This window comes from Zerene cesonia, chromosome 8, assembly GCF_012273895.1.
Source record: "Zerene cesonia ecotype Mississippi chromosome 8, Zerene_cesonia_1.1, whole genome shotgun sequence".
In the NCBI taxonomy this organism is placed as follows: domain Eukaryota; kingdom Metazoa; phylum Arthropoda; class Insecta; order Lepidoptera; family Pieridae; genus Zerene; species Zerene cesonia.
Window position 1 is genome coordinate 695,527 of NC_052109.1, and position 13,434 is coordinate 708,960.

Below are 13,434 nucleotides of genomic sequence, written 5' to 3' on the forward strand. Positions count from 1 at the left end.
CAGATTCGAAATTCAAATGTAATATTTTTTTATAATTAAGTGTAACAGTATTTATGGCCAGACTAAGTATATGAAGACGGAAATTGATTTAGGAGAAAATAAATTCTGTTTTCTATTTGATAATATGTCGGAAGAAATTTGAAGTCAATTTATGCATTGCGAGGCTGTAAATTATTTATCTTCGGAGTAGAAGCCTTAAACTTGTTTGTTATGTTTGAATAATAGAAATGAAAACAATTTCCTGACATCAGTTTCAAGTATTTCTTAACTAATGCGTGAAGATATCATCATTTATATCTTCAATTTTTAGTTTTATAGCATTGAAATGCTTTATACTTTATTGCTACGGTTTGGCAAAGAACGCGGATTCGAATCCCGCCTCGTAATCAAATTGTTTCTATTCTTTCAAGTTTATCATCATTTATATCGTCCACAATATTGTGAGATCTATTTTCTGAACTCCGTATAAAGATACCTAAAACATATTAAAAGCCAAAATGTACAAACATGTATCATACTCGAAATAACAATTTATATCAAACCCTACATCGTAATAAATAAAGGAAAACTTGGAAGCCATATTATATTCCGCCAATAAAATGTTTTCGTACTTCGATTACGCAATACATCTCGACCGACATACCGATAGCTTGATTTATTCGAGATGAAAACATTTAGTACAGTCTAAGGTAAATGTAATTTTGGCTTCTGACAACCGCTCCACGATTGAGATTAAAAAACTTTTCCCACGAGGCCCGTGGCGTAGAGGGAAAAAATATTAATGAAAATTTTTGGGAAACCACCCGATGACCGAACCCCCGACTTCATCAAAGTATCCTCTGCAGTGGATAGGCAATTAAGAAATTCAATTTCCTGTTACTTCCAGGGACTGCGATTACAATACAACATCGAGTTTGCGACTCGTTAACGACTGGATTACGTTTTGTCAAATTAATGCAAATTTCATCTTTTGCTCTAATCTCGACAATTTCTTGAAATTTAAATGCCATTTTAATCCTTACGATTAAGGCTTTATCAAGTTTTGTATTTTTTTTTCTGCAAAGAGAACCTCTATTATTTTTATATCAACAATAATAAATCTTAGATATAATACCTTTTTGGTTATTTATATCATATTTGGATGGGATATCTCATTTTATTTTATATTTAAACTAACAATCAAGTACACGACAAAAGGTCCAAGATTAATTTGTAAAGATAACCAAATTCTAAGACTGAAGTTTGCGAAGAAAAATACAGAACGTAATATCAGTCTGACCTTGGCGAACTCAAATAACGAAGAACCGTCCAAGTTTAAGAATTAATGATCTAAAAGTTTGCAAGTCTAGTGAAATATAAGTAAGTAAATATTACAAAAACGCTGAGGATTCAAGAAAAAAGGTCGAAAGCGTGTAGGCAGACCGAAAGGATTCTTGTTAAATCCGTTTATTACCTACATATATGGGCGAAGAAATGCTTCAGCCATTTCATTGAAATTCGAGTGGCACATAAACCGGGACGTAAATTTCATCCACTAATGTTTGGTTTTTGGGTCTCGGCTGCTCGGCTTTATCTCTGTTTATGGGATCGCTTGGCGGCTAAGCCTCGATTTTTGCAAGATACATTCGGTTGTCTGCTTTATTTAATCACAATAGCGCATTTTGGCGTCTTCTTTCGCGTGGATATTGCAATCCTCAGGGAAATACAGGAGATGAAAAGCGGAATCCGAGTCTAGCCTAGCAATGGCGCCGTTGGAATACTAAAAACATTTTTGAAACTACTCTGTTGAGTACCGCAGAGGCTCGTTCGAAGAAATTTTACCTTTTTAATTTTGGTTTTATTGTAGTTGTGTAAGAGCAGTTACTTTTCATATTTGGATTGAAGCTTTTCAAAAAAGACATGTTAAAATTCTATGAAATACAATTAACAATAACTTGTTTCGTAAAGATAAATGCCGAAGAGGTGAATCTTCGTGGAAAAATATTCGTTAGAAAATACCCATTAGTTGACAGGTCTGGATCAAGGGAATTGAAATAAAGAACAGTACCCAAAGAACATAGAGAGTATATAGTGGTGGACAGGTTTTGTTTTCTCACCCTTTGTTCTAGTCAGATGCGACCCAAATATTTCCGCGCCGTTTTTCTGTAAACAAAGTGCTGGCGACAAAATGAGGCGTTCGCAATCGAATCTTCTCGAAACGCTAGTATTCAGCAACAAGTTGATTTATTTGAAAACGTGATTGAGCTGAGTGGATTTCGAGAAATTGTAAAATTTGAGGGCAAATTTACAGAGCGTTTCGAGTGTAAGGCATTTCTATGAAGCAGGTTACTGAGCGGTGCTTATTTCCGCTATTTGGGTCTGATTTAATTTCAATTCATTATTGACTTGGGCTATTTGTTTTTTCGAATTTTAATTCTATAAGCAATGATTCTATTTCTGTCTTCAACTATGATGCTTTACGTTTCAGCAGTTTGAATCACTAACATAAATTTGCATCTACTGGGTTATAGATGCATTTTCCTGTGTCTTTAACATTCTGGAAAGTTGGTGATCAGCCTTATATCTAACTCTATTGAGTTTATTTTGTTAATGAAGCAATCAATACGCGATGTAAACTTCTGCTATATTCATAAAATTAACTCCTCAACGTGTGGATTCAACTTTGTTTGTTTATTATAGATGCGAGGGTTTACACACACTTCGTCACAATACCAAATTTAAGGAGAAATGACATCGATCACGTTCAGTTAATTAAATTTAAATTTACATATTTTCCACGTAATTTACTTTACGCTGTACTAACTGAATTTTTATTTCGTGGCTTAAGCGCTTACCTGTATGTGTAATTAAAAACAAAGCATAAACATTATATAATCCTTTTAAAATATGTAAGTCGTTTTTACCGACACTTTTTACGTTATATAATATGCGGTGGTTTGGCAGACAGCAATTTTGATTTATATTTACGAAGGCTCATACGTAGTAGAATAAAAGTTGGATAAGGTACAGAGAGGACCGACCTATCTTTATAAATGAGTACTGCTACATAAATCCTAACAATTCTTTTTACATACAAGTTATTTTGAGGGATTGGGTTTTACGACTCTTGGATATATCGGGTTACTTTTGCGATAAATTTGAAATGTTTCCAAAATATATTTGTGGAAATATAGTATTTTATTGAAATATATTATTAAATCTTGTCGCTTAGTAAATAATCAAATCGAGATGGCTTTATTATGATAAGTATTTTTATAATAATACTTACTGTGCCCCGCGGTTAAATCCACGTCGTAAGTCGTCACGTCTTCTATAAATGGATCATTCAACAGTCTAGTACCATTAAAGGTGTAGCTAATACTTCCTGAGATTAAGGCGTTCAAACAAAAAAAACCTCTTCAGCTTTATTTTATTAAAATGGCACAGTTATATCGTTAAACGTCCAATAAAAACTAGATTTTCACCCGCGGATTTTCCCGTGTAGTCGCAGGAAAGATATAGCCAGGGTTTTCCTCGAATGGTTCTTTTAGGATTTCCGGGATAAATACTATCTTATGTCCTTCTCCTGGTTCTAAGCTATCTCTCCACCAATTTTCAATCAAATCGTTTCACCCGTTCATGAGTTATAAATAGTGTAACTCGCACCACTTTCTTTTACATATAAATATAAGCTTGCATATAAACGCATTTTACAAACGCATGTGAAATACTCAATTTCACATGCGTTTGTAAAATGAAATCATACAAACTGTTGTTTTTTATGTTACAGTCGGCAATGGAGCAGGTGGGACGCCTGATGGTAAGCGCTACCACCGCCCATGAACATTTGGAGAGGCATAAGGCTATTACCGTATATTTACTAAGGCGTACACAGGTAATTACATTGAATATAATATTGGCCTGTAAAAATACTACACTTAATTAAGTTAGTTACCTTTGGACAACGTCATTGCTATCTTCTTAATTTCTATATGTATCAATAACAAAACAATAATAATGGACGTCAAAACAAAACAAAAAAATACGCAGATTTATCTAGAAAATTCTATGCCTCTATTCGCCTATTTCAACAACTCGATATTTTAAAAGTGCTAACAAGTAAGTTAATTATAAATCTCATCGAATCGAGAGGCGTTACTTCGTTAAAATTTTCCGAACGAATCAAAACATCAGTTGAAATATTAGCATGAAATTCACGTGAAACAAAAATAAAGTAGCCATTTTGAATTCTTTTTCGATTAAAAGATAACAATTAAAGTTTAAATTGGAAAACTTTGAGTGGGCAGCTCCGTTTTAATGTCAATTGATATACTTTTCATTTTTCTTTGCAATATTTTTGTGAATGTATTGAATATATTTTTGTGTCAACTTCCAGTAATGCTTATTTTTCGATGTCGTGTAGGCGGATGTTCATGAATAACTGTTTAGCGTTTTTATCGGTGATTCGCACGACTGTTATTTAACAAAAATAAAGATTTATATACGCGGGACTCGAGTACGCTTTAGCACGAACTGGGCCAGCTCACGCCGGGGAAGTACCACATCCCCATAGAAAACTGGAGTGAAATAGTAGCTTGCTAAGTTTCTTTTTCTCGCTAATCCATTCCTTCTTGCCAGTGCTAAATCCTTTCCTTCCCCAAAATTCATTTTCAGTCTTTATTTTTCTTTCACCAATATTTTCAGCATAAACTCATCAACACCCTCGGAGACGCAATATGTTTCCTATAAATACATTTGTAATAAATATATAATTCAGAAAAGTTTGTTTATGTATATTATTACATATACATTATACATATATTAGATATACATCTACACTGACATAGTTTTTTATTACGGATCAACACGGGCAAAGTCGGGGCGAGCGGCTAAAGTCGCCTTTTTTACTTAAATGTCTATATTGTCTTGTGTATATTTAAGTGTTTTCCTGTATTTTATAGTAATTGTGAATAAAATTCATAAACAAAACATCAGCAGAAAATCATTACTCGCCTTATTACACAGTCGAGTAAAATAACAACACACACTGCTTTATCCACTCAAGAATATTAACGTAACCGCCATCACATACAACAAACAAATTTTCGTTAAAATAGTTTGAATTCAAAAGAACCCATTGAGGAAGCGCTTCATTGATCAAAGTAATAAATGCAAAGGCTTTCTAGCCACTTAAACTCAGTGTTGTTTTGATTAAATTTTCATGTTCCTATAAAGCGAAGGGCGTGGTGCAACACAGTAATTTTAATTCATGCTGCATGGTTATAAACGTTTTTAAATATCGAATAGAATTGTTTATGACATTTTAAGTACATACAACTGGTATGGCAACTGTTGGATATTTATTGCATATTTTCTTTATCTATTTGTTAATAGTTTAAATATTTATTTTATATACGCCTTGTTACGATTCACATCTGTGAAATTAATATTACATACTTATATAAATTTTCGTGAATTTAGTAATTTAAGATCGCAAACACATTCCAAGCGTGAGTGAATATTCATATTTGAAAATACTACCAACGGTTACCATAGCAACGTTGCTTATTTTCAGATAAGCTAGTATGATAAATATTTTAGAATGTTTGTTTTAACAATACTATAATCATATACTGTATGTCCCTAATGTATAAAGTTAATGAAGATGGGTTGTCAGCTATTTAATTTCATGATGTCAATAGTGGTTTTATTCAGAGGTTTATGCGTCAATTATTTGCATATTTCAACAAATTATTTAACAATGGAAGTAATGAATAAAATACATAGATTTGAGTGCGCTCTGTTAAATGCAGTGGGTTTAATCCTAAATCTACAAACCGCTTTGTTTCATATTTGAATTGGGCGAGCGATTAAAGGGTTTTAGCATTATTCAGCGTTTGTTTAAATTTTGTAAGTTTTTTTTTTATATCATTTCACATTCATTGGACTTTTGAATTATTGCGTGAATTTTTCATAACTTTTCTCATTGTTTGATTTTGTCTTTTATTGAAGAATGAAAATGCTTTGAAAATTTATAAAGTACCAACGAATTTGTACAATTTCCGTCAAACGAAATAAAGAAAGAGAAACAATGGAATGTTTTTATGTAGAAATCATAATAATAAACTTAAAAATGTTTATGCTATAACGTATTTTTATAAAGAGGGACATCCACTCAGCTATATTAAAATCTAAAGATGCAAGAACATGTACCTCGATACTATACTTATAATGGTAATATTATTTCAATACATTAATTAATTAATACAAAGTGATATGCTTTTATATATAATCCTGTCGACGTTGTATATTTACACGATACAAATAACATCGCAACAATTATTAATGTTTACGAAAACAAATGTTGTATTACTTTTCTTTTATTTAAGGATTGCTACAACTAAACTGGATCGCCTATAAATCCGAAATTTGATATGCGTTGGCATGGAAACGAATACAGAACTCTAATACATAAAACGAGTTTCACAAGTCCATGCGAGTAATTAAGACAAATATATTTTATTTTTGATACCATTATAATCATGTTTATCTTACAGTTGTTTCCACGATAGCCATACTTGTCTCCTATGAGGGAAGCAATATAGCTATTCAAGCGCATGTTGGTCAAATACACTCATATCACCAAGAGGTACTATAATAGTAAAAGAGTTTTTGTATGTGGGAGTCTAGCACGCTTCGTCACAAATTGGGCCAGCAATGCGTAAGGTACCACACCCACATAGAAGATCGGTGAGAAATAATAACATGTGTCATCCTGTCAGGGGAAGGGGGAGCCGGAGACCCTTAACCTATTCCTCACTCTTCCTTATCCATTTATTTTTTCTCATTGTCAATCCTTTGAAGGCCAAGACCTTTAAAGACGGCAACACAATTGCAGCGGCTCGGAAAATGTTCAGTGGCGGTGGTGATCGCTTACCATCAAAAGAACCACCAGTTCTATTGCCAACTTAAATTACATAAAAAACAAACCGCAAACATCAAACGTGAAACCTACATCATCAAACGAATACGAAAAGTCAACCATACAAGCATAAACTGATGACCCTAACAATATGCGAAATAATAAAAGCGAATTACAAGCACTTGAATATTCAAATACAATCAATGTTGAATTAAAAACTCGTATTGGAAATACGATTCGAGATAATAAAATTAGCATGTAGATATTAATTTCTCTCGCTGGAACCCCAAATCGCTTGTTGAGCTCCGCGCCAATTTCAAATGTAAATTGCCAATTTGGCATGCGACGATTTACAGACTAACCGACGTCCTAGACAATGTATTTTTATATGTTCAAGATATTGGACACGTTATTAAATTAAAAACATAATACTAATATTATAAATATTTCACTCAACTTCTTCGTAAGAAGCTTCTATACCACAGTAGACACATATGCAGATACCTTAGATCACCCTGTCGTTTTTACATCGGGGATAAAAAAATCCTTCGATAGAAGTAAAGAATGAAGACTAAAACACTTTTGTAGATACACATATTTATAGTTCAAACGAACCATACACCAAGTTGTAACATCCCGAATTTTTAACCACGTGCTATAGCATCATAAGTAAACAGTAGGGATATAATATTCTGTAAATTCTCGTAAATTACTATCTTCTCACCATATGCTCATTTTAGCAAGCAAAAACACTGCAAAGTTTTACTAATTAAGACCGCTAGTTTGGGCAAACATAAGTAATTTAGTTTTTGTGGCGTCCCACAAGGGACCCTTCTCGGACACTAATTGTTCCGTTAGGATTATTATGAACCGGATATTCGCATTGCGACAGATTTTACGTCTGGTCGGACGGCCGTAGATATATTGCGTTTTGAGATGAAAAGTTCAACCGTTTACAGGATAATTTACATGTGTTAAAGACATTTTGATTGAACGTTCTGTTGGAAGGAATTTAATCGTTTAAATTGGAATTTTATATTATAAAAATTCGGTGTTTGCTAACTTTGATTTTTGTAAGTGCATATTATAATAAGCAAACTTTAAACGAATAAAGGAATGTTCGGGGTATCCCCAATTTTTTATTTCTTTCTTTTCAAATATCTTTTACGAAGCAGCTCTGCGGATATTAACAACTGCAGCAGTTTACTTAAACGTTTCAATATATTTAAGGGCTAAAATGAGGCAAGAACACATTTATACTACTAATTGCATACTATATTGCTTTAAAATAAAATAAATATATAGGTGTCTTTATGTGACATTTTCCTTTGTTTGAATTTTTTTCTTTTTAATGCAGTGGATATCATAATATGCTGTAAGATATATTATACAACACGTATTTAGCTCATGCAGTCTCGTTACAATACAAATAATAGCGCAATTCACATTATGAAAACACGAAAACAGCTGATATACATACGAATCGTTCCATCGCCGCAAGTCCACAAAATAAACACTTAAATTCGCATTTGGTTCACAATACGGGGATTTGAGTTCACAGTATCAGCATTACAATGGGCCCTTAGAGTTCTATCAACGCAGTAGGGTGACAGGCGTGTGTCAAGCAATCATTAACGTTGGATAAACATATGATTTACAAAAGGAACGCTTTGGCGGGAAATGGTATGTGAGTTATGGGTTATCTCTTATATTATCTGTACCTCCTCTAAATAAATTGATATAGAAATAAACTATTAGTGCATTATATTAAGAAGCTACTGTACATTATCACACTACTGTAATAACGTTTACATTGCAGTTGTAGAGTGAGTGTCATCGAATTACATTTGTAGTTTAATCGCAAATTGTAAAATACTTACATTCCCTACATGATGTGGTTACACCCGTTCAACCTGAAAGCAAAAGATTATCATGTTAGAAAGAAAGAAAGAAAGAAACATTTCTTTATATTATGTGTTCATCATTTCATTTTAGTTCATTACTTAATAATTTGTTTTGTCAATGGATTTCTATTGTTGTGTGTTTATAAGAAACCAAAACACGCCCCTAATCGAATGAATACATGAATCTACAAGCACGTTATTCGAGTCCCCTTGCATACAGAACAGAATATAATAAAGCAATAAATTTTAGATAAAGAAGCGCACGAAATCCAAGGCTTAAACCCTTATCGAACATAACCTATAATAATCTTCGAGTCAACAGTCGAGCGTGACACATATGATATATTTCGGATTTCCTATCCAAGAAAAAAGGATTTGCTATGAAAATACCGAAATAGACTTGCACACTTTAGCGGATTTTATCATAAGAATTATGATTTAATAAGCAACATTAAAAATTAATGGAAGGCCTATTTATTGCCTTATTTTTGTTTACTTACCATTTAGATTCTAATTTTTTCTATATGGTTGGGGTTGCCCGATAGAGATCGCTACCTAGTGATAAGGCCACCTGTTGTTATTTGTTTTAAGTTTTTTGTTCGCCCTTATATTATGTATTTTTGTAACATAATAAAGAATTTCCATTCATTTATTCATTAATTCAAAGGCTTGGGAAAATACGGAGAAGATACGCTGCTATTATTAATATTTCAGTTCTTTAGAACTAACCGAAACCAAGTCTTTTATGAATTCGAAGAAATGAACACATTCAATTCCAAAATAAATAATAGTATTTTACGTCATCGGTTAATTTGATGCCCCATACAAATTTTCCATTTTTAATGTCACAGCTGGAAAATTTCATAATTCATAATTCATAATTCATTTATTCTCTCATCACAAATGTGTATACTTATTGTTATACTTATTGCTTAATACTAAACATTTGTGAGAGACTGGAGCCCGAGGTAAGTATGAAATACTTGTGTTACGGGTCACCAGGCCCCCAAGAATTTTAAAGTTACATTTAAGATAACAATGTATATTATGCGCTTAACTGAATTGATGAGATTTTTTTTTGATGAATATGATATATAAAATACTTATTTTACTATATTATATGGATATATTATATCTGAGTGAATGAATAATGTGGAATGTGTGTGTGTGTGTGTGTGTGTGTGTGTGTGTGTGTGTGTGTGTGTGTGTGTGTGTGTGTGTGTGTGTGTGTGTGTGTGTGTGTGTATGAGGGTATGTACAGACATTTGACTACAGACATGTGTGAGGGTATGTACAGACATTTGACTTACTGAAAAGAATTAATCAAATTTTCGGTAGACTGATAGTCTAATTTTTTAAGCCATTTATATACAGACGCCTTACAACTTGTTTTATGCAAATGATATATAGATATGGACATGTTAATTTTGTTATATAAATATCCTCCAAGAAAACAGTAAAATCTATGCGAAAGACTGGTATTAAATGTGTTTTTTACACAGACAATACCTTTCCTTCGTTTATCCTTATTTATATTTGGATTGTATGGTAATTGGGAATGTTGCCTTATAATAATAGATAAAATAAAGGTCTGTCTGACAGTTAGAACATCCCAACTTTTGTAGAGTTCGTATGTTGAATAACGAAATGGTAAACCAGCACCTACTCTTAGTATGGCTCTTTGAGCTCTTTCAACTTCTAAAAGGTTCACTTTACACGCACCTCCCCAGGAGATGATGCAATAATTAATGATCGACTGGCACAACGCTGAGTAGATCATTTTTATTGTTCGGAAATCTGCTACATGCCTTAATATTTTAAATATATTTATCAGTTTGCGGATTCTTGTAACTAAAATGCCAATGTGCGGCTTAAATGTGAGAGTTTGATCTAAGTAGACACCAAGATATTTCATTACTTCAGTTCTTTGTAGTGGTTGGCAAGAGCAGAGAGAGTTTGAGAAAGTGGTGCATGAATGAGAAGTAAGGGTGTAACTTGAGGGCGGAAGAAGATTTTTTTTCCAAGCAAAAGTTACATATTTTGTCTTTTCGACATTTAACGTTAAAATATTACATTTTAGCCAATCACAAATCTGATCAAAGCCTTTTTGGGCGCTTTGAAAAACATCTTCCCAAGTGTTTCCCGTAAAAAATGAGGTGTATCTCGTAATACTAAGAGATCCTGGCCCAAAGACATTTGCGGAGACATTGTCTTTCCAGATTTTTAAAAGTAAAGGATCAGGTCAGGATTATTGAAAATTTAAATGAAAGTATTGGGAAGGAGGAATAAGCCTTAGACTGTTTTAATCCTTACGGAATGATTTACAAAAAATGCTGCAATTAAAGATATATCAGCATATAATCAGCGCGTTATAAAAAGACAGAATGTCCACATTATTGTTTGAAGTTTGAGTTAAAAAGCTTCGAAAGTTTTGTCCGTTCGCAGATTTTATAAATGGAGATTACGTGAATTTAATTCAGCGATTTATTCAACGTTAAAATAGTTTTATATTACAAATAATATTTCCTTTCAGGCTTTATGAATCTAAATATGTTCTAGTTGGAATTACGTGGCGGTTTTTTATTATTTCGTAGAGTTCGTTATCTCTTTGTGAAGTTACTTTTCAGTCTGCATACAAAATGTATAGGTTTATATTACATAAAAAATTCGATGGAAACTATTAAACATACAGGACAGTTTTATTTTATTTATTTTAATTTTATAATTTAACAATTCAACTTTAATTACATGATTTTTTGGTGTTGGGTAATTTTATCCCGTTATTTTAAATGTATCAAACATTTTGAAAAAATCATCATGAGATTTAAATCTAAATAAGTGTGCTAATGTAGAATGCGGTGGTCCTTTCCTTTTCCTTACCCTTTCCAGTCGTAAAAGCGGGCAGTGCATTCGCAAAGGCACTATCTATCTAAATGTTCATGGGCTGTGGTGATCGTTTATCATCAGTCGAACCACCACCTCAGTAACACGCTTATAGAAAATAAAATGTAATACAATTCCTGTAATTCTGAATCGATTTTACAATAAAACCATAAATATTTTTAATTGAATTAAAAGAATCGCTCTAAATCAGACTTCATCTTCTCATAACCGTGATAATCTTTGAATAATCTGCTCAAATCATAACGATATCACCCTTGAAATAACACGAAGTCGCGTCGTTTCTATCGCGAAAGGAATACTCTCTTAATAAAATTGATCCTAAAGAGAAACCCCCTTTTAGCCATTCGTGTAACAACCGTAGAAACGCCGTAATAAATAGGTTTTAAGCAAAAAGGTTAAACAAACAGTGCTTCCCAGAAATACACTAGTGCGTTTATTTATAGAAATGTTTAATAAATCTCGTATTGTGCTTTTGAACCAATTGTTATGGTTTAACAATGGCTTTGACGATTAACATTGATAAACGAAAAAAGGCTCTCTTTGAGAACATTCATGAATACCTTTCTGCGTATTTTTGATCCGTGAAACTTAATACTTTGATATCTTTCTGTGCGTATGAACATTACAGCTTCTAAATAGTTATCCATTTGCGTTAGTAAGTGTGCATTATCTCTAATATGGTATATCTTTTAATGTTTATTATGCTCACAGGGTAAAAAAAATACTTCACTGTCTGTCCGTCCATTTGACGCCAAGTTGTATCTGTATCTATATATGTATGATTTATGTAGAATAATAATAATAAAAAAATCTAAAATCGGTCGCGCAGTTTTTTATTAAAATCGTCAATAGTAAAAAACCTAATAATTTGTCTATATTCTATACGTAAGTATATGTAACGTTTTAACCAAAGATATTTTGATATTTATTTTCAAATAACAATCTTAATAACATAGACATAGTTTTATCTTGTGTTTGATTTTATGCGAGTATTATGCATTTAGAAATTAAAGACTTTCAAACGGATTTTAAACGCGATTTATTCATTATTTTATTAACCCAATATAATGAATAAATCGCGTTTAAAATCCGTTTAAAAGTCTTTAATGTCTAAATATAGACCTTTATAATCTCAGTGCATAAACACACATATAATACATAAAAGATCTCAAATTTATAACCTCAATCAACATTCCAATCTTGAATTCGTAAGGAATTGCAATACAAACTCTTCACAATATTTATTTTTCATTTCGACCTTCCGTTTGAGAAATCGCGGCATTTTATTTATTTTTTAAACAACTTCCCCGGGACGATGGAATAAAATAACATCCAGCCAGCTTGTGGAAACTATGAAAATATGATTATTGACTTTTCTCATACTTTTGTTTTTAATATAGGTCCTAATGAGAAGTTTAATCTTAAGTTTTATAGCATTCAATTGTTATATAAATGGGAAATTTTATAAATAGAGTACGTATTACTGAAGTTAATAATACGATAGTTTGAATGTTTGTTTCTTATATTATATTATTCGGATATAGATTTTGAAACTTTGCAGTGTTATAATTGGAACAAAAATACCAGAATGTGTAAGCTAAATAACAACTTTTACTTCTGGCCGTGGTTAAAAGCGATACAGCCGGTGCGAGTATACTTAGTCTGGCCATAAATACTGTTACACTTAATTATAAAAAAATATTACATTTGAATTTCGAATCTGTC

The 13,434-nt window shown here is 32.2% G+C and overlaps 1 protein-coding gene across 1 annotated transcript in view; it reads right to left on the reverse strand.

The window, feature by feature from the left end:
* The window catches only part of LOC119828803 (protein sidekick-1), a 199,091-nt gene that overhangs the window by 115,502 nt on the left and 70,155 nt on the right, over positions 1-13,434 (reverse strand). Inside the window, exon 3 of the mRNA XM_038351068.1 lies at positions 8,782-8,814. The gene's annotated coding sequence lies outside the window, so the exon portion shown is untranslated. The remainder of the gene's footprint in view (positions 1-8,781; positions 8,815-13,434) is intronic.